The sequence below is a fragment of the Macaca nemestrina genome, chromosome 3 (assembly GCF_043159975.1).
Source record: "Macaca nemestrina isolate mMacNem1 chromosome 3, mMacNem.hap1, whole genome shotgun sequence".
NCBI lineage: Eukaryota > Metazoa > Chordata > Mammalia > Primates > Cercopithecidae > Macaca > Macaca nemestrina.
The window spans coordinates 188,952,511-188,975,063 of NC_092127.1; the positions used below are offsets into that span (position 1 = coordinate 188,952,511).

Below are 22,553 nucleotides of genomic sequence, written 5' to 3' on the forward strand. Positions count from 1 at the left end.
TGGTATCAGTTGTAATACCTCCCATTTAGTTTCTAATTGAGCTTATTTGGATCTTCTCTTTTCTTTTTGTCGTTAATCACACTAATGGTCTATCAATTTTATTTATCTTTTCAAAGAACCAGCTTTTAGTTTCATTTATCTTTTATATTGTTTTTTGTTTGTTTCCATTGTATTTTGTTCTGCTCGAATCTTGGCTATTTGTTTTCCTCTGCTGGGTGTAGGTTTGGTTTTTTCTTATTTCTCTAGCTCCTTCACATGTGACCTTGGATTGTCCACCTGTGCTCTTTCAGACTTTCTGATATAGGCATTTAATGCTATGAACTTTCCTCTTAGTACTACTCTTGCTGTATCTCAAAGGTTTTGATATGTTGTATCACTATTATCGTTCAGTTCAAATAATTTTTTGAACTTCCATCTTGATTTCATTGTTGATCTGATGATCATTCAGGAGCAGGTTATTTAATTTCCACGTATTTGCGTGGTTTTGAGGGTTCCTTTTGGAGTTGATTTCCAATTTTATTCCACTGTGAACTGAGAGAGTCCTTGCTATAATTTTGATTTTCTTAAATTTGTTGAGGCTTGTTTGTGGCCTATCATATGGTCCCTCTTGGAGAATGTTCCATGTGCTCATGAAAAGAATGTATATTCTGCAGTTGTTTGGGTGGAATGTTCTGTAAATATTTGTTAAGTCCTAGGGTATAGTTTAAGTTCATTGTTTCTTTTCTGTCTTGATGACCTGTCTAGTGCTGTCAGTGGAACATTGAAGTCCCCCATTATTATTGCATTGCTGTCTATCTCATTTCTTAGGTCCAGTAGTAATTATTTCATGATTTTGGGAACTCCAGTGTTATGTGCATATATATTTGGATATGTGATGTTTTCCTGTTGGACTAGTCCTTTTATTATTAAATAATGTCCCTCTTTGACTTTTTTAACTGTTGTAGCTTTAATCTTTGTCCACCCCTTTACCTTAAGTTTATGAGAGTCCTTATGTGTCAAATGATTCTCTTGAAGAGAGCAGATACTTGGTTGGTGAGTTCTTACCTATTCTGCCATTCTGTATATTTTAAGTGGAGCATTTAGGCCATTTATATTCATCATTAGTATGAAGACGTGAGGTACTGTTTTATTCATTGTGCTGTTTGTTGCCTGAATACCTTGTTTTTTTGTGTATTATTGTTTTATAGGTCCTGTGAGATTTATGCTTTAAGGAGATTCCATTTTGTTGTGTTTTGAGGATTTGTTTCAAGATTTAGAGCTTCTTTTAGCAGTTCTTGTAATGCTGGCTTGGTAGTGGCAAATTCTCTCAGCATTTGTTTGTCTGAAAAAGACTGTACCTTTCCTTCATTTATGAAGCTTAGTTTTGCTGCACACAAAATTCTTGGCTGAAAACGGTTTTGTTTAAGGAGGCTAAAGATAGGACCCCAATCCCTTCTAGCTTGTATGATTTTGGCTGAGAAATCTGCTGTTATTCTGATAGGTTTTCCTTTATAGGTTACCTGATGCTCTTGCCTCACAACTCTTAAGATTATTTTCTTTGTCCTGACTTTAAATAGCCTGATGATTATGTGCCTAGGTGATGATCTTTTTGTGATGAATTTTCCAGGTGTTTTTTGAACTTGTATTTGAATGTCTAGATCTTTAACAAGTCCAGGGAAGTTTTCCTTGATTATTGCCTCAAATATGTTTTCCAGACTTCTAGATTTCACTTCTTCAGAAACACGAATTGTTCTTAAGTTTGGTTATTTAACATAATCCCAAACTTCTTGGAGGCTTTGTTCGTTTTTTAAATTCTTTGTTCTTTGTCTTTGTCAGATTGATTTAATTTGAGAACCCTGTCTTCAATCTCTGAAGTCCTTTCTTCTACTTGTTTGATTCTATTTCTGAGACTTTCCAGTGCATTTTGCATTTCTCTACATGTGTTCTTGATTTCCAGAAGTTGTGATTGTTTTTTATTTATGCTGTCTGTTTCACTGGAGAGTTTCCATTCCTATTCTCTTTTTTTTTTATTTTTTTAAGCTGGACTTCACCTTTCTCTGGTGTCTCCTTGATTACTTAATAATTGACCTCCTGAATCCTTCTTCTGGCAATTCACAGATTTTGTCTTCATTTGGATCTATTGCTGGTTATCTAGTATGATCTTTTGGGGGTATTAGATAACCTTGTTTTGTCATATTGCCAGAATTACCATATTTTCTGGTTCCTTCTCATTTGGGTAGAGTGTGTCAGAGGGAAGATATGGGACTTAAGGGCTGCTGTTCAGATTCTTTTGTCCCGTGGGGTACTCCCTTGATGGGGTGCTCACCCCTTTCCCCTAGGGATGGGGCTTCTTGAGAACCAAACTGCAGTGATTGTATTTCTCCTCGGGATCTAGCCACCCAGCAGAGCTACCAGGCTCTGGGCTGGTATTGGAGAGTATCTGCAAAGACACTTGTGATCCATCTTCAGGTCTCTCAACCATGGACATGAGCACCTACTCCAGTGGGGGTGGCAGGGGAGTGAAGTGAACTCTGTGAGGGTCCTCAGTTGTGTTTTTGTTAAGTGTGCTGGTTTTGTGTTGGTTGGCCTCCAGCCAAGAGGTGTCACTTTCAAGAGTGCATCAGCTGTAACTGTATGGAGAGGATGAGGAGATGGGCGGGGCCATAGAGCTCCCAAGACATTATGTCCTTTGTCTTCAGAGTTCTTGGCTGTCCCACAGAGCCTGCAGCATCAGTCCACTTCCTTCAAAAGGTCTTTGGATTCTTTTGGCTTTCTTGGTATGTTTCTCCAATAGTTCTTGGAACAAGAGTTCACGAGTGGTTCTCCACATGCTACTCTGTCCATCCAAGTGAAAGCTGCAAGTTAGTCCTGACTCCTATCCACCATTTTTCCCAAGTAGGTGACTTTAAGTAATCTACACTCTTCCAATGCCTCAGTTTCTTCCTTAGTAAAATACGTATTTTTGTGTATTCCTCTAGAGTTACTATAAAGATTATAGGAGTAAGTACATGCTATGTGTCAATCACTCTGTGTGCTTAGCATCGGAAAGTTAGTGTCATTCATTTAGTCACTCATTCATATGTGCCAGGTGCCTTCTTCTTATCAGGTAACACCATGGAGGCAGGGACATGATTCCTTTTACTTAATATTGTATCCAGAACACCTAAACCAGTGCCTAGCGTGTAGTTGGTATTCAATGAATATTTGTTTAATAAATTATCTTGTATATCTCAACAAAATGAAGGCTATACATAACAAACCCATAGTCAACATCATACTGAGCAAGGAAAAGTGTAAAGCTTTCCTCTAATATCTGGAACCAGACAAGGATGCTCACTTTCACCATTGTTATTCAGCTTAGTACTAAATGTCCTAGACAGAACAATTATGCAAGAGAAAAAAAAAATAAAGGGCATCCAAATTGAAAAGGAAGAATCAGATTGTCTCTGCTTGCAGACGACATGATCTTATATATAGAAAACCCTAAAAGCTCCACAAAAAAACTCTTAGGAGTGATGAATGAATTCAGTAAAGTTGCAGGTAAAAACTGACATACAAATGTAATAGCATTTCTATACACCCACAAAAAACTAGTGGGAAAAGAAATTAAGAAAACAATTTCATTTACAATAGCTACAAAATAATACATATAAATAAATTTAACCAAGGAGGTAAAAGATCTCTACAAGGGAAACTATAAAACAGGGGCGAAAGAAAATGAAGAAGACACAGAAAATTGGAAAGTTTTCTCATGCTCATGGATTAGAAGAAGTAATATTGTGAAAATGACTATACTACAAAAAGTGACCTAAAATGGAATCCTTATCAAAATACGAATGACATTCATCACAGAAATAGAAAAAAAATCCTGAAATTTTTATGAAACTAGAAAAGATGCAGAATAACCAAAGCAATCCTGAGCAAAAAGAACAAGGTTGGAGGTATCACACTACCAGACTTCAAAATGTACCGTAAAACTATAGTAGCCAAAACAGTATGGTATTGACATGAAAACACATAGACCAATGGAACAGAATAGAGAATCTAGAAATAAATCCACATATCTACAACCAACAAACTTTTGGCAAAGGTACCAATAACATTTACTGGGGAAAAGGACAGTCCCTTTAATGAATGGTGCCAGAAAAACTGAATATTTTAATGCAGAAAATGAACCTAGACACCTATCTCTCATTATATAAAAAACAACTTAAAAGGGATTAAGGATTTAAATGTAATACCTGAATCTATGAAACTTCTGGAAGAAAATATAGGGGAAATGCTTCAGGACATTGGTCTGAACAATGATTTTTATGGAGAGGACCTCAAAAGCACAGACAGCAAAAGCAAAAATAGAAAAAATGGGGCCGGGCACAGTGGCTCACACTTGTAATCCCAGCACTTTGGGAGGCCAAGGCAGGTGGATCACCTGAGGTCAGGAGTTTGAGACTAGCCTGGCCAACATGGTGAATCCCCATCTCTACTAAAAATACAAAAATTAGCCGGGCGTGGTGGCAAGTTGCTGTAGTCCCAGCTACTCGGGAGGCTGAGGCAGAAGAATCGCTTGAACCCAGGAGGTGGAGGTTACAGTGAGCCTAGATCACATTACTGCACTCCAACCTGGGCAACAGAGCAAGACTCCATCTCAGAAATCAAAAAAGAAAAATAGGATTATGTCAACCTAAACACCTTCTGCACATCAAAGGAAACAATCAACAGAGTGAATAAACAACCTTCAGAATGGGAGAAAATATTTGCAAATTATTCAACTGGCAAGGGATTAATATTCAGAACATAAAAGTAACTGAAGCAACTCAACAGCAAAAAACAAGCAAATAATCTGATTTTAAAATGGGCAAACGAACTTAATAGACATTTGTCAAAAGAAGTCATACAAATGGCAAGCGTATGTGGAAAAAAATGTTCATCATCACTAATCATGAGGGAAATGTAAATGAAAACCACAATGACATATCATCTCACCCCAATTAGAATGGCTATTACCAAAAAGACAAAGATAACAAATGCTGGCAAGGATGTGGAGAAAAGGGAACTCTTGCACACTGTAGGTGGGAATGTAAATTAGTATAGCCATTATGGAAAAACAGTATGGAGCGTCCTAAAAAAATAGAAATAAAATGAACTATCATACTACCCAACAATCCCACTACTAGGTATATATCCAAAGTAAAAGAAATCAATATGCAGAAGAAGTATCTGCACTCCCACATTTATTGCAGCACTATTCCTAATAGCCAAGATATGGAATCACCTTAGGTGTCTGCAAATAGATGAATGGATACAGAGAACGTGGTATATGTACATGATAGAGTACTGTTTAGCCATAAAAAAGAAAGAAATTCTGTCATTCATGGCAACATGGATGAGCTTGGTGAACATTATGTTAGATAAAACAAGCCAGGCACAGAAAAGAAAATGTCTCATATTCTCTCTCATGTGTAAGAACTAAACATTTGATCTCATAGAAGTAGGGAGTAAAATAGTGGTTACTAATGGTGGGGAAAAGTGGCAGGGAAAATAAGCATGGAGGGAGGATAGCCAAAGCTTGGTTAACAGATATAAAAATACATCTGCCTAGGAGAAAAAAGTCCTATGTAGATGTGGTATAGAAAAAATCCTGTACCACTATAAAATTACTTTAGTTAACAACAATTTATTGTATATTTTCACATACCTAGAAGAGCAGATTTTGAATGTTTCCAACACAAAGAAATGATAAACATTTGAGATGATGCTTATGCTAATTACTCTGATTTTTATCATTATACATTGCATACATGTATCAAAATATCACACAGTACTTCGTAAATATGTACAACTATTATGGGTCAATTAAACATAATAATAAAAATTTAAAAGAGCAAAATAAACCCAAGGCAAGCGGAAAGAATGAAATAATAAACAGTAGAAATCAACGACATTGAAAACAGGAAAGCAATAGAGAAAATCAATGAAAGGATAAGCTGATTCTTCAAAAATATTTAAGAAAGTTGATCAAGCTCTAGCAAGACTGGCAAACATTAAATGAAAGAAGAACAAATAATGAAAACCAGGAATTAAACAGAGGCTGCCAATACAGATTCTGCAGCCATTGAAAAGATAAGGAGAATATTGTGAACACATTTTTACTCATAATTTTGACAGCTTAAAAGACATGGACCAATTCCTCAAAAAGCACAAACTACCAAAATTCAACCAAGGAAAAAATAAACACTCCTATATCTGTTAAATAAATTAAATTCACAGTAGCTCCTGAAAATTAAATCAGGTTCAGATGGTTTCATGAGAGAATTCTATCAAATGTTTAAGGAAGAATTAGCACCAGTTTTACACAATTTCTTCTGGAAGATGGAAGAGAAGTGCATACTTTTAAATTCATTTTATGAAACTTGTATTATCCTGATAACAAAAGCAGATGAAGACAGTATGATAAAAGAAAGACCAACATAGCTCTTGAATATAGATACAAAAATCTAAACCAAAATATTATTAGGTTGGAGCAAAAGTAACTGTTTTTTTGCAAAAACCACAGTTACTTTTGCTCCAACCTATTATCGAGTAGAATCTACCAATGTGCAAAAAGAATTACACACCACAACAAATTGGGATTCACTGTAGACATGCAATGCTAGTTCAATATTTTTAAAGCAGTCGATGTAATCTACCATGTTCAACAAGCTAACGAAAAAATCCTATTGTTATATCAGAAATGCTCTTTCTGCATCTAACATCTGTGGTAAACATTCATGATAAAAACTCTCAGGCAACTAGAAATAGAGGGTAACTTTTTCAATTTATAAGGAACATCATGGTGACAGACTGAATGCCTTCCCTCTAAGACTGGGCATGAGATAAGGATTTTTGCTTTTACTACTCTTATTTAGTAAACTACTGGAAGTTCTAGCCACTGCAGTAAGTCAAGAGAAAAATAAGGCATATAAATTAGAAAAAAGAAAATAAAACTGTCTCTATTTTCAGATGGCATCGTTGTTTACATTAAAAAATAACAACAAATTTATTAAAATTAAAATATCCTGGAACTAAGAAGTATGTATGTGTGTGTGTGTACAATTGTGACAGCAAGGTTGTGCTCTACAACATTCATGCATAAAGATCAACTTAGAACTGTGACAACAACGTTACAGTATACAGCATTAACATCTAAAGATTAATCACACTTCTATATACTAACAACAAACATGTGGAAAGCAACAATTTAAAAATCCCATTTACAGTCATTGCATAGATAATAAACTACCTAGATATAAATGTAACAAAAACATTTACACTATTTATATGCTGAAAATGATAAAATGCTGATTAGAGAAATCAAGGAAGACCTAAATAAGTGTGGAAACACACCATGTTCATAGATTCAACATAGTAAAGATAACAATTCTCCTCCAAGTGATTTAATGCAGTTGCTATCAAAGTCCAAGAAAAGTTTTTTGCAGACATGGACAAACTTATTTTAAAATTAATGTGAAATGTCACAGGGTCTATAATAGCTAAGTGATTTTGAAAAAGAAAAATAAAGCAGAAGGAGTCAGCCTACTCAATGTTAAGTGTTATTATGTAACTACAGTAATCAAGACAATGTGGTATTAGCATAGGAACAGACACATAGATCAATGAAACAGAATTTGAACCACACAAATATGCCCAACTGCAAAATTTCAAAAGCAATATCATGAAGGAAGGATACTTTCTTCAACAAATAGTAACTGGACGACTGTAAGCAGAAGAATGAACCATACCCAAACCTCATGCCTTACGTATTTTGAAACAACTCAGCTGGGCGCTGTGGCTCACGCCTGTAATCCCAGCACTTTAGGAGGCCGAGGCGGGTGGATCACCTGAGGTCAACAGTTCAAGACCAGCCTGGGCAACATGGTGAAACCCTGTCTCTGCTAAAACTACAAAAATTAGCTGGGCATGGTGACAGACGCCTGTAATCCCAGCTACTCAGGAGGCTGAGGCAGGAGAATCGCTTGAACCCAGGAGGCGGAGGTTGTAGTGAGCCAAAATCAAGCCATTGCACTCTAGTCTGGGTGACAAAAGCAAGACTCCGTCTTAAACAAAAACAAAAACTTAAAATGGATCATGGATTGAAGTGTCAAGTGTAAAACTGTAAAATTTTGAGAAAAAATATCATAGGAGAAAATAGAACCAGTCACATAGCCAACAAAGTAGCAAAACGGGCTGGGAAATTTGCAGGGTATTTTAAAACTTTCTATTAAATAAAGGAGATAAAATAAAAATACAAAGTTTGTTTTAAAAATTTGACATTGATAGAAAAAGTGAAGAGTGAAGAGCTAAGTGAAGAGTCTTCAGACTTGCTTCAGACCAAAAGCATGTTACATAAAGGTAAAAATTCATAAACTGGACCTCATTAAAATTGAAGATTTATGCTCGGCAGAAGACTCTGTGAAGAAGGATTAAAAAACAAACTACAGAGTAGAAGAAAATATTTGCAAACCACGTATTTGACAAAGGACTTGTATCTAGACTATATAATGAGTTATCAAATCTTAACAGTAAATTTTTTTAATCCAATTAAAAATGAGCAAAAGACATGAACAGACATTTCACAGAAGAGGACATACAAATAAACACATGAAACAGTGTTCATCTTCCTACACCATTAGTGAAATGCACATTAAAATGCAAAATGTCCATTAGGGAAATGCAAATGAGATGTGACCACACACCTGTCAGAATGGCTAGCTTAAAAATAGTGATAACATCAAGCGAAACAAACAGATCTATATGTATCTTGGATAAATTTTACAAGAATTTCTTTAAGAGGGAAGATAAGCCACAAAACAGTAACAATAATACTCAGCAATGCTTACTGAGTATTTAATTATATGTCAAACACTGCTTCAAGTAATTAATATGCATAAACTCAATATTATCTAAAACCATATATTATGTTTATCTGTTTCACAATTTTATATGATTTATGGATGCATATATTGTAGTAAAAGTAAAAAGAAATAAGGAATATCTCAACATCAAGTACTAATTGTTAATACCTCTGGAAAGAGTAGATGAAGGAAGGAACGGATGGAGTAAGCCAATTCTTGAGTGTTTTTTTGTTTTTTTGTTTTTTTGAGACGGACTCGCCCAGACTGCAGTTTCCCCTGAGACTCCAGCACCCAGGCTGCAGTGCAGTGGTGCGATCTCAGCTCACTGTGACCTCTGCCTCCTGGGTTCAAGCTATTCTCCTGCCTCAGCCTCCTGAGTAGCTGGAATGACAGGTGCATGCCACCACGCCCAGCTAATGTTTGTTTTTTTAGTAAAAGTGGGGTTTTGCCCTCTTGGCCAAGCTGATCTCGAACTCCTGACCTCAGTTGATCTGCCCGCCTCGACCTCCCAAAGTGCTGGGATTATAGGTGTGAGCCAGCGGGCCCGGCTGAGTATTTTATTTTTTAAAGAGAGCTGACATTAATAAGGCAAAATGTAACATCTGCTTAGTTTTGGTGGAGAATATGTATGTGTCTGTTATGCTACTTCCTGTATAAATATATTTATATATTTTTCAAGTTATAGATATATAACTTGAAAAAAAATTTGTAAGGAGGACATTAGGCTTAACCACTGAAGCAACACTCAGTGAACACTCCTGCCCTGGACCAGGCCCTGAGTGGATACTGGAGGATTCCAGGGAGGTCAGACAAGGTGCCATCTGCAAAGAGCTCCTATTCTTGTTTGGGAGGCTTCTTGGAGAAGGTGACAAGTGATTTCCTTATTTGAAGGATAAACGAATAGATAAGAGTTATTGACTTAAAAATCTATTGATGAGCTTCTGTGTTCATTAGGCATTCATCTGAGTGTTCTGGATAGAACTGTGAAAAATGTAGCTCGGCACTTCTCAAAGTGCTGTCCCCGTACCAACGGGATCAACATCACCTGAAGATCTGTATGTATAGAGTTGCCAAATTTCAGGTTTTATCCCAGGCCTACCAAGTCAGCAGCTCTGAGGTGGGGCCAGCAATCTGTGTTTTCACAAGGCCCCCAGGTGCTTCTGAATGCCTGCTGAAGTTTGAGAACCACTGGTAGAGAAAGCCTTGGCTCTCAGGGCTTGCATTTGTGTGTACTTGTGCACATGCGTGTGTGTGTGTGTGTGCGTGCATGTGTGTGCACGCTTATGTAAATGCATCCGTGTGTGTGTGTGCTTGTGTGAATGCATGCACGTGTGTATGTGTGTGTAGGGGGAAAGGGCAGACAGGACACAACAAAACAGGTGAGTAAATGAGATTATTTTGCGTAGGGATAAATGTTATGAAGAAAGGTTTAAAGGGGCTTAGAGAAAATTATAGGATGTCAGAAAGAAGTGGGGCTTCTAAAAATAGGCTGTGAACGAAGGCCTGCCTGAGGAGTTGTCTTAGGAACTAAGACTAAATGATGAGAAGGAATGATAGGAAGATGGAGCAGGGGTAAGAACTGCAGGCAGAGAGACCAGCAAGTGCGAAGATCTCAACCCTGGAACAGAAAGAAGAATGAAAGTCAAAATAAATAGATGAAGAAAACAAAGTCAGGAGCAAGATAAAATGAGATTGGAGAGTCCTGATCACACAGAGCTTTGTAGGCTGTTAAGGGATCCTGAATTTATTCCAGGTATATTGGGACATCACTGCAGTGATTTAAATGGTGAATTGGCTAGGCCCAGAATCACAGGGTAGGTACTTTCAGACAAAGGAACAGCATAAGAAAAGGTACAAAGGTATGAGAGAGAGAGCATATTTGACTAACTCCAAGTCCTTCAGGATGACCGGAGCAGAGTTCATCCTGAAGAAGGATGCAGTAGGCTGGATTCATGGGAAAGCTCTTGAGAATAATAAAAATAGCAAAGTTTTTTTTGTTTTGTTTTGTTTTTTTTTTTGAGATGGAGTCTCGCTTTGTCACCCAGACTGGAACGCAGTGGCGTGATCTCTGCTCACTGCAAGCTCTGCCCCCCGAGTTCACGCCATTCTCCTGCCTCAACCTCCCAAGTAGCTGGGACTACAGGCACCCACCACCACACCCGGCTAATATTTATTTATTTATTTATTTATTTATTTATTTTTGTATTTTTAGTAGAGATGGGGTTTCACCATGTTCACCAGGATGGTCTCCATCTCCTGACTTCATGATCCGCCCACCTTGGCCTCCCAAAGTGCTGGGATTACAGGCGTGAGCCACCGCGCCTGGCCAAAAATAGCAAGTATTTTTCAAGCACTCATTATATGTCAGTCAGTTTTCCAGTCCCTTGACTCATAATAACTCATGAAATCTTGGCAGCACCAGGACGTAAACACCACGATAATCCCTGTATGACTAATGAGGATATGGGGCCCAGAACCTAGGACTTTGCCTCCAGAGCCTGTACACTTCAATAGGGTTTGTGTACTCGGCTGAATGGGGCTCATCACTGCTTACCAATGAAGCAATAATGACTCAACTGCTCTCCTGCCTAAAGCAAAAGTCCTCCGACTAATCGGATATGTAGCCACCAGAGCAGCTGTTCCAAAACTCAGATCTGACCAGGACTTTCTCCTGTTTCCAACTCCTTCGTAGCTTCCCCTTGTGCAAGAATAAAGTCCAAACTTCTCATCATGACGTACAAAGCCCTTCTTGAAGGGTCTCCTCCTCACTCCCATCTTACCCCTCTCCAGCACTCACCCCAGCCATCCAGAGCTTGAACCCATGCTCACTATTCCTCTCAGCCTTTGTTCATGCTGTTCCTTATTTCCGGACTATTGTCTCTGCTCTCTGCTCTTCTCTGGTTGTAGCAACCAGGGCTCAGCTTCAAGGAAGAGAATACAGTCTAGTTAGTTCAGAGAAAGGGATTTGTTACAGGGTATGAAATGTCTTCTCAGAATCCCTGGGAGGCAGAAGAACTGACTCTGGGCTGAAACTCAGAGCTCTGCCCCAAGTCACAGGGAGAACTGACCTGCAGAGGATGTGGCTGCCCCTGCTGCAGCTGAGAAGCTGCCTCCCAGAATGAGACCTCAGACATCGCCCCACTTTGCTGAGTCTTACGTGGATGCAACTTACTGAGAAACCTACATCATGAAGGAGCTCTAGCTGCATGGAGTCTGGGAAATGAGCTTGGCAGATTTCTAGCCTTTGCAGTTACAGGAAGACACTCTTGCAGGAGGGTGGAACAGACATTGATGAACCAATTCAAGTCTCCACTCTACCTAGACGTCTCTTCCCTTTCAGAATCCCTCCCCTTTTTTGATAGGTCCCTCCCCTATGTGTTTCTACGCTACCTTGTCCTTCCCCTCCTAGAGTACAGTGAGCACCTTGAGTAGAGCGACCACATCTGGTTGATGAATGATTCCCCCTCCCATGATAGGGCCTGGTACATAGCAGGTGTTCAGCAAACGTTCAGGCATACTCACCCTGCAGAACGCCTCTGCAGTTAAGATTTTCCTGGTCCAGTGCCTCTTGATTTTTATTACTAAGGCTGTGTGGACTGTATTAGATTGAACCATATGAAATTTACTTCTGTGGTCAAAACTGGGTAAACACTGGCAATTTCACATGACTCAACCCTGGATGTATCTATCAATACTTTTTCAGCTATTGTTTATATGGAAAAAATTAGATTTACAGTCCTGAAACTCAATATAACATTTTTACAATGTGATATCAGGGCAAGTCTCAAGTTACATTTCAGGTACAGCTAGTGAAACGTCAGCACCAAGTGTAGTCAGTTTGAAAAATCATATTAAGTATCTATCGCCACAGGGATGTGGGTCTCAGACACTGCTGAGGGTAAACAAGACCCTGTTACTGCAAAAACCCAAAACTAAAACATCATTCACTATATTTAGTGTTTGATCATGAGGATGGAATGGAAACACTTGACATATTAGCAGATGGATCTCCTGTCTATTTTGTTGTGTTTACCTTGTGTTTGAAGAAATTGGTTGAGAAATTTGGTTTGAAGAGCGATGCATTGTAATTTTTCCCACTTAAAGTAATGGGAAATATATTTTCAGTGTCTTCAAACAGAATGACTGGTTTTTAGGAACAGGTTGATTATATTCAACAGACGATGCATGTGTCCTGAATGCTGAAAAGTTCATCACTGTAGACTCAGAAGGGTGTGTACTGTGTGGCTGAAGGGAAGGGTCTTTGAGAGAGTATAAAAGGGCTTTGAAGGTGTGGTTGGCAAAAGGATTTCAGAGGGAGGGGGTTGGAGCAAAGCTGAGTGCGACACTAGGCAAGTTACTCAGCTTCTCCGAACCTCAGTTCTGTCACCTCTAAAATGGCCATAATAATGCCTGCACTAAAGCATTGGAAGATTAAGTGACATCTCCAATGTAAAAAGCTCACATAGAGCCAGGAGCCTCCGTCAATGGTATTATAAAAAGCACTTAGGACCATGGCTAGTACATAGGAAGCACTCAGCGTGTGTGAGTTATCATTATTCCTTCCCCATTCTTTCATTCAATGCCCCTTGTAAGAGAATGCAAGTTATAAATTTCTTTTGGAATTTGGCCCAAGAACAGCAGTTTGGCTTCATCTTATTTAATCAAGTGGTGAGAGCTGCATTGGTCATTCTGCATTGCCCTTTGCTTTCTTTCCACTGCTAAGGGAGCTGGAGCTACTGTTTCAGGCTCACTGTCCCCGTGAACAGTATGTATGCCTCTCCTTTGTTGTGCGTTTATCCCACTGTCTCCTTTATCAAAAGCCCCTGGTGCCTGTTTCAAAGCCCCTCCATGGAGTGGGACGGGGGCAACGTGGACCTGTAGCCTGCCTTCGCCTCATCACACAATCGCTCCTGCCCCAAACTGCCTCTGCCTGGAAGTGCTGGATGGCTTTGAGAGGTTCCTATGTTGTTGCCTTGGTATACGGGAGGCAGTTGTAAGCTAACCAGCTTCCTTCGGCTTCCTGGAAAGGAGATAGGAGGTGAGAATCAGTCCGGTGTGAAGAACGATGAGAGCTATCATGTTTGAGTGGCTTTAAGACTCTTGCACCTCAAGTCAAATTTAAAAAAAGGTGGGTGGGGGGGAGCAGGGGGCTGGCTGAACACAGTGGCTCACACCTATAATCCCAGCACTTTGGGAGGCCAAGGCAAGAGGATTGCTTGAGGACAGGAGTTCAAGACCAGCCTGGGCAATACAGCAAGACCTTGTCTATAAAAAAAACAATAAAAACCTTATCATTGTGAATGTTATTAAAGACATGTATCAAGCACAAGTCAGGCTTGATAAGCTCTTTTTTCCTTGTACAATATGAGCTGTCAGAAAGCCCAGCGCTCCATAGTTGGATTTCTGTAGCCTGTGAGGCTATTCTTAGCTCCTCTCTTGCTGGCTGTTACATTTTTAAGAATCGCTAGAGGTGAGCATAGTGGGTGAGACCTCCCCTCCATCTGCTCCCCTCAGTGGTCAGATGGAATGGAAAGTGGCCTGAGGAGATGCCCAGCTCATTGCTCCTGCAGATGCCACCCAGTAAAAACACAGGAGATGAGTGTTGTAGACATGTGGCTTTTCCTGGCTGCAGAGATTTTCTGAATCCCACAGAATCATCTCTGGGCACCCAGTGACTTTTGCCTCAGGAAGAAGAAGAAAGGTACCTGTTTCAAATAGTTCAAGTGGCATCATGCTGCCTGGAGACTAAAAAGGTTTAGGGTTTTCTCCAGACTCTTCCTTTCCCTTTCCACTTCCCCTACCTTTAACAACTGCGTAAGTTTTGTGGATGCTCCACTGTTGGCCAGGCCCTGGGCAAGGTGAGATGGAGAGTCAGTCCCTCATCAGGTAAGAGGAGGAGCTGAACCAAGCTGTTCCAACTCCAGATTTCCCCCAGCAACAGGCACTACCTCCCTCATACGTGTTCACGTGTATTTCCTGTGTTATTAGCATGGCTGACCTCTAGTTTGTAAGCAGCCTTCGAGGCTGATGATGACATGCTTTCCAAGAAAACTGACCTAGGGACCTTGGACCAGTTAACCTCTCCTGGACTTGGTTTCCTCCATTGGGCAATTGAGGGTGATAATGCCCACGTCTCATGGTTAGATGGGACAAGTGTTAAGGGATGAGCAGGGGGTCTATGAAGAAAACCTCTTCTCCCTTCTTGATTTTAGGACTAACAGAGAGACCAGAGTCTGACAGGTAGAGGTGGAAGTATCCAATTCATGCTAACGTCAATCAGAGCAACCCACTGTAGATCAGCAGCTGAAACGGCTTGCTAACTCTTGAGTTCTGAAATGGAATCACCTCTGAGGCACAGGAAACGGTGGTCACCTGCAAGTCCCCCTCCACTAGCCAGGCCCTGGCTGTTGGAGAGAGCAGGCAGGAGTATAAGCCCTCTGTGGGCAGGTCCTGAAGCAGAAGGGGAGCCCGAGGGAGCTGTGCTGAGCACGGCTGCTGCTTCTAGACTCACTCATCAGATCTATCACTTCTGCACCCTGCAAGGGAGGGAGAAGGCTATGGAGAGAGACCGGTGAGTCACTCAGGCTAATGGGAGTTCCTGGTCTCTGTGACAACAAGAGACCAGAGAAAAAGCAGGTTCCTGTAGGCAGTGACATAAACAGTAGGGCCTAGCACCCTTCCTTCGCCATCAACCCTCTACCCTCTGTCTTTTTTCTGTACAATGCCCCACTTTTGTGTAGACATCATTGACTGACCCAGTGTGCCCCACAGAATGTGGGTGCTTCAGGTGTTTGTGGCCCATTCATTCCGGAGTGTGTGGGATGCTCCTGGCTATGTGCTAAATGCAGGGGATGGTGCTGAATTAGCTAGGTCCCTGCACTCAGAGTTCACTGGCTGGTGGGGAAAAGAGACCAGGAGAGCGATGGTGACTTGGCCGCAAGGAAAGTGCTATAGGGCATCAAGCACAGAGTCTGGGTTCTGGACATGGACTATCTTGGCTCAGTCCCAGCTCTGCCATTCCCTGCCTGCCATCTTGGACACGTTACTTAATCTCTCTCAACCTCAAGGTCTTGAGCTGTCCAAGGTAGTTTGTAATAACTCCTACCTCAAAGGATTGTTGGGAGCATTAAATGAGTGCATATACATAAAGCACTTAGGCTGGGCATGGTGGCTCACACCTGTAATCCCAGCACTTTGGGAGGCCAAGGCAGGCAGATCACTTGAGATAAGGAGTTCAAGACCAGTCTGGCCAACATGGTGAAACCTTGTCGCTATTAAAAATATGAAAACTGGCTGGGCGCGGTGGCTCAAGCCTGTAATCCCAGCACTTTGGGAGGCTGAGACGGGCGGATCACGAGGTCAGGAGATCGAGACCATCCTGGCTAACATGGTGAAACCCCGTCTCTACTAAAAAATACAAAAAACTAGCCGGGCGAGGTGGCGGGCGCCTGTAGTCCCAGCTACTTGGGAGGCTGAGGCAGGAGAATGGCTTGAACCCGGGAGGTGGAGCTTGCAGTGAGCTGAGATCCGGCCACTGCACTGCAGCCTGGGCGACAGAGCGAGACTCCAACTCAAAAATATATATGTGTGTGTTTGTGTGTGTGTGTGTGTGTATGTGTGTGTATATATGTGTGTGTGTGTATATATATCTATAAACTAGTCAGGCATGGTGACACGCACCTGTAATCCCAGCTACTGGGGAGGGTGAGGCAGGATAACCGCTTGAACCCAGGAGGCAGAGGTTGCAGTGAGCCAAGATCGTACCACTGCATCCCAGCCTGGGCAACAGAGGGAGACTGCATCTCAAAAAATAAAAATAAGAAAATAAGGCACTTAGAATGGTGTCTGGCAGAGAGTATGCATCACATCAGTGTTAACTGTTATTATCATAAGGGACTAGGGGGTTGCCTGCCTCAGTTTCCAGAGTTAGGGAAGGCTTAAAGAAGGGAGCATCAGTCTTAACCAGGGTTTTTCAACCTCAGCGCTGTTGCCATTTTGTAGTAGGTAACTGTGGTGGAGGCTGTCCTGTGCATTGTAGGATATTTAGCCGCATCCCTGGCCCCAACTCACTAGATGACAGCAGCACCCCTCCCAAATGTGACAACCAAAACTGTCTCCACACATTGTCCAGTGTCCCCAGGGGAGCAAAACTGCTCTGGGTTTGGGAACCCTGCACTAACCTGAGAAGTGAGTGATGGACAAGAGGACAGAGGTGGTGCTCCAGGAATAAGGAATATTGTGGGTGAACGTGTAGAATTGTGAGAGTGTGGGTCCATCCAGGGACTTGTCCTAACATGACAGCTCCCTTATGAAGATCTTAAGCCCAGTTAAGCACTCAAGTGCTGACTTCTCCCACTAAATCCTTGGCTTCTGGCAAGAGCCAAATGCATAGGAGAAGCCTACTGAGTACTTGCTGCTGTGTGTGTGAGCCCGTCTTTGTGAAGTCGTCCCTGAAGAACATTCACCTCATGCTCTGCTCTAAATTTATCCTGTTCTGAAGAAAGTTCATCCGTGAGCATGATGCACAGTCTCATTGCTTTGCCCCATGTAGCAGTGCTTCTATGAAACTGGATTTTTAATGCCTTCAGCCTACCTTGAAGCACATCATGCAAAAAATTCCTGTTCCACTTATTACTGTGTTTAGAGTTATTTTATGTGGACCCATAGTTCACCACATTACAGAACACTATCTTCATAAGAATCCAGTGGAAGAAATTTCCCGCTGATTTCAGTACCAGGACAAAAATCTTGCTTTTCCTAAACAATTGGTTTTTTTTCCACATCAGCTCTGAATCATGTGGCAGATCGCGTTTCTCTTTTTACTCTGTGTGCTGGGGAGATTTGAGGCACATTGATGGCCCATTTCAGGCAAGCACACAGGATCTTGAGGCATAAATTGGGGTATTTTTTCCTGATTCTATTTTCTTGGTTTCCTTTTTTTCTGTGAGTTGATCTTTGTCTTCCTTATTTTTAATTCCATTATGTTATATACATTTCACAAGTCACCTGAATCCTTTCTGGAATAAGGTAGGAAATTAATAATTTTTTAAAAAATAAAACATGGAAAATCGCATTCTTTATGTTGTTCTATTGCAATAGCCAGGCAAGGATTTATGCCTTCACAGCACACAATTTTCTTTGCTCTTGCAAGGAGAGCCTAATTATCCAGATTTTTCCATTAGGTCAGAGTTACTGTGATAGAGCTTAGCTCTCTTATTTGTGATCTCCATCATTTCCATGACAATGTTCAGCACTATTATGAGAATATAATTCTAATTCTAATACGAGAAGAAGCAAAAGGGACAATGTCACAAAGCTGTGGAATAGTGCAAAACTACAGAGAGAGAAATGAAAGGTCATTCTCTGTTCTCCAGTAATAATATTGAGTCTCCCGGGGAATGTAGGGTCTGTGGCCTGGGGCAGAATGTGGATCTGCAGTGAGAAAAAGCTACAACCTGAATTATTGCTTAAATTATTGTTCTCTTTGCATTTTGGTTTTCCTCTTTAGGATTCATTCCAGTGTGCAAGTTTCCCTCTGAAAATTCATGTTGCTCCTTCAGAGAGTTCTGATGGAATACTGAATGAGATGCCCTTTGACAGTTTAGCTGTGACTTGAGAGTACAGAACTCACTGGTTATTAATGTAATGTTTCAACAGTCCATCAGCTATTAGAATACAAAATTGCACATCTGTAGGAGGCATATTATATTTGATTCTTGTGGTTTCTTTTGGGGCATCTATATTCTTCTATCCAGTAGCAAATACATGAAAATTTGTATCAGGTACCTGAGTTCCAAGTCACAGAAACTCAAAGTAAAGTAACTTAACTTTTTAAAAAAACAGTCATTGCTCATGTAAATATGAAGTTTAGGGATAGGTCTTTCTTCTGACGAGGTGGGAGCCAGTACCTCCAACAGTGCCTCTTTCTGCATTTAGCTCCCAGCCCTGCTTCCCTCTCTGCAGGTTCTCTCCCCAGTCAGGTCTTATTGACATTCTTTTTTGTTTCCTAGTGCCTATAAAAGTTATGTTTATATGATACTGTACTCTATTCAGTGTGCAACAGCATTATGTCTAACAAGTATACATAGCTTCATCTGAAAATACTTGATAGGTACAATGCTAACACTCATCTGAGTCTTCCTTCAACAAATCACAGTCTTTTTGCTGGTGGAGGGTCTTTCCTCAATGTTGATGGCTGCTTACTGATCAGGGTGGTGGTTGCTGAGGGTTGGGGTGACTGAAAATTTCTTAAAATAAGACAACAATGAAGCTTGCCACAGTGATGAACTCTTCACTTCATGAAATATTTCTCTGTAGCCAGTGGTGCTGTTTGTTTGCATTTTGTACACAGTAGAACTTCTTTCAAAAGTGGAGACAGTCCTCTCAAATCCTACAGCCCCTTTATCAACTAAGTTTATGTAATATTCTAAACCTCTTGTGTCATTTTAACAATGTGTACAGCACCTTCATCAGGAGCAGATTCCATCTCAAGAAGCTAGTTTCTTCACTTATCCATAGGAGAAGCAGCTCCTCATCTTTTAACATTTTATCATGAGATGGCAGCAGTTCAGTCACATTTTCAGGTTCTACTTCTGATTCTAGTTTTTCTGCTACTTTTACCATATCTGCAGTGCCTTCCTCCACTGAAGTCTCGAACCCATGACTTCATCCATGAGGGTTAGAATCCACTTCTTCCAAACTCCTGTTAATGTTAGTACTTTGACCTTTTCTCATGAATCACGAATGTTCTTAATGACATCTAGAATGGTGAATCCTTTCCAGAAGATTTTCAATTTACTTTGCCCTGATCCATCAAAGGAATCACTATCTATGGCAGTTATAGTCTTTCAAAATGTATTTCTTAAATAATGAGTCTCAAAGGTCAAAGTTACTCCTTCATCCATTAGCTGCAGGATGGATGTTGTTTTATCATGAGCTCTTGGGTGACTAACAGTGGTAATATTTTGAAAGGAATTTTTTTTTCGAGAAGTAGGTCTCAACATTGGGCTGAAAATATTTGGTAAATTTTGCTGTAAACTGGTGTGCTGTCATCTGGGGTTTTTTATTCTACTTACAGAGCACAGGCAGAATAGATTTAGCGTAATTCTTAAGGGCCCTGGTATTTTCAAAATGGTAAATGAGCATTGACTTCAACTTGAAGTGACCAGCTGCTGAAACAAGAGAGCCTCCCTAACAAGAGAGCCTGCCTTTGAACCTTTGAAGCCAGGCATTGACTTCTCCTCTCCAGCTATGAAAGTCCTAAATGGCATCTACTTCCAATATAAAGCTATTTGCTGTTTTTTTTCTACTTTGCAAATCTCCTGTTTGGTGTATTCACCTTCACCAATGATCTGAGCTAGATCATCTGGGTAACTTGCTGCAGCTTCTCCATCAACACCTGCTGCTTCACCTTGTGCTTTTATGTCCTGGAGATGGCTTCTTTTCTTAAACCTCATGAACCAACCTTTGCTAGCTTCCAGCTCTTTTTCTGCAACTCCCTCACCTCTCTCAGCCTTTACAGAATTGAATAGAGTTAAGGCCTTGCTCTGGATTAGGATTTGGCTTAAGGGAATGTTGTAGCTGATTTGATCTTCTATCTAGACCACTAAAATTTCCTCCATATCAGCAATAAGGCTGTTTGGCTTTCATGTCTTACATGCGTACATTGGAGTAGCAATTTTTATTTCCTTCAATAACATTTCCTTTGCATTTATAACTTGGCTAACTTTATGGCGTTAAGAGTCTAGCTTTCAGCCTATCTTGGCATTTGGCATGTCTTTCTCATTAGGCTTAATCATTTCTAATATTTGATGTAAAGTGAGAGATGTGTGATTCTTCCATTCACTTGAACACTTAGAGGTCTTTGTAGAGTTATTAACTGGCCTAATTTCAATGTCGTTGTGCCTCAGGGAATAGAAAGGCCCAAGGAGAAAGTGAGAGATGGGAAACTACTGGTCAATGGAGCATGAGAACACATCCAACATTCATCCATGAAGCTTTGGGTGCTATACGGATGCCATTTGCAGTGCGTCAAAACAATTGTAATAGTGACATCAAAGACCATTTATCATCGATCACTATAGCAGATATAATACTGTTTGAAATATTGCAAGAATTACCAAAATGTGACACAGAGATACAAATTGAGCAGGCGCTATTGGAAAATTGACCCTGATAGACTTACTGGAGGCAGGGTTGCCACAAACCTTTAATTTGTAAGAAAGTGAAGTACAGTAAAACAAGGTAGTCCTGTGCTTCCCAGCGAGACTGTGTCACTTACGCGCTCCTCTTTGTTGAGGGGAAGGAGCATGAATGAGATTATACTGGCCCTGAAACAGATCTAAAGTCCAGCTGGTGGCCGGGCTCAGTGGCTCATCCCTATAATCCCAGCACTTTGGGAGGCCGAGAGTGAGAGTGAGAATAATAATTAGTAATATCAACAGTAATAAAAGCTTTCTGGGCAAACAAAAATATTTTCGCTGAAACTTCTAGAAATAGTGCCTTGAAACTATGACAGAAATATTGGGAACGTCTGGGCAGCAGTGAGGCTTTGGGCTGCCCCTGGGTACTCTGGGTGCCTCTGCCCAGAAAGGCAGAAGGGCCTCTCAGCACGGGACAGCCTGGGAGAAAGACGGCAGCTTCAGCCCTGCCCCCTCCACCCTCGCAGCACTTCCTGTGAGTCTCTGACCGTACACACTTCATTCCATCTCTGAGGTTTGTTCCGGTCTCTAATTCCATGAGGAGCAGGGACTGTATCTTACTCCACTCCTGCTCATCCATGTCACCACGGTGACTCCCAAAGGTGGCCCTCCGCTGTTTGTGCAGGTTGTGGGTACTAGGCCATGATCCAGCCTCCCGCCATGGATCACGCTGTTTCCCTCTCTGTCTGAGTCACACAGCCTGTGTGTTCCTGACCCGGTAAACCCCTTATGGGCAATGACTTTCCCAATTCCTCCCGCCCACCTTCGCCTCCTGGAGCACTGGCCTCCTCCCTTCCCACACTCCCCCGCACCCTGGAAAGACTCCTAGAATGCCCACCTGTGCATTGCCAGTGACTGTCTGCCTGGCCCCTCCCAGGGCACTGTGCACTCCTCCAGGGCAAAGACAGTTTCTTTGTCCCAGTGTCCCCAGCACATAACCCAGTGCCTATCAGACAGTAGGTGTTCCGTAAGCACCTGGTAAATTCATGATCTGGGGATACAATAAATAGCCCCCTTCCTTGCCTTAATTTCTGAACAATTATAAACAATGGGTAAGACACACAAAGAGGATAGATACGACTTGTGTCCAGCCATCTCCTCTCGCCTGGACCCAATCTCTGCAACAGGAGCTGAAGAGGATTAGAGGTCCTTCCAACCCTGGAATTCCCTGTCCTGTAAGCATGCAGTTCTGTTGCCTGTCCTGGGACCAAATCATACATCAGGCTCCCTCCCCAGGGCTGCACACCCAGGATACTGGAACACAGTGGGGGTGCATTACAGCAACATCCCAACAGTGTATGGTCATCAGGGCACTGCAGCGAGTGAGAGCCAGGGGATTTGGGTTCTTGTCCCCATACCTACACTGACTCACCAAGTCCCTTCTTCCCTCTGGGCCTCAGTTTCCTGTTCTGTTAAGTGAGGGGAAGGACCTAACTGATTCGGACTAATATCTAAGGATCTAAGACACAGATCTAAGCTTCCA

General features: G+C 41.2%; 1 protein-coding gene across 12 annotated transcripts in view; it reads left to right on the forward strand.

The window, feature by feature from the left end:
- The window catches only part of LOC105483926 (serine/threonine kinase 32B), a 408,729-nt gene that overhangs the window by 232,696 nt on the left and 153,480 nt on the right, over positions 1–22,553 (forward strand). The window lies entirely within an intron of this gene.